This window comes from Aplysia californica, unplaced genomic scaffold (genome assembly GCF_000002075.1).
Source record: "Aplysia californica isolate F4 #8 unplaced genomic scaffold, AplCal3.0 scaffold00227, whole genome shotgun sequence".
Lineage (NCBI taxonomy): Eukaryota > Metazoa > Mollusca > Gastropoda > Aplysiida > Aplysiidae > Aplysia > Aplysia californica.
The window spans coordinates 1,048,739-1,049,089 of NW_004797497.1; positions in this window are offsets into that span (position 1 = coordinate 1,048,739).

Here is a 351-nt window from a genome sequence, read left to right on the forward strand (position 1 = left end):
AAAAAAAAAAGCAACCAGAATGCGTAAACGTTGAATTTATTGATGGCTTGAATTTCACTCCAACATTTGAATTTCCCTAAATTGAGTAGGCCTTCCAATTGAGTAAGTAGATCTAGATCTAGATCTAGATCTAGATCTAGATCTAAATCTAGAATCTAGATAGATCTAGATCAAAAATGAGCCGAACATAGATCTAGATCTAGAATCTAGTAACTTAGGCTACACTTCACTTGCGGTGTCGGCTGTGTACAGGAGTTAGTTGAGTAGTATTATTATAGAGGCCTTGTCTACAGGTCTAGATCTACAACGTAGCCTATATATCTACTAGGCTGATAAGTTATGTGCAAGGAA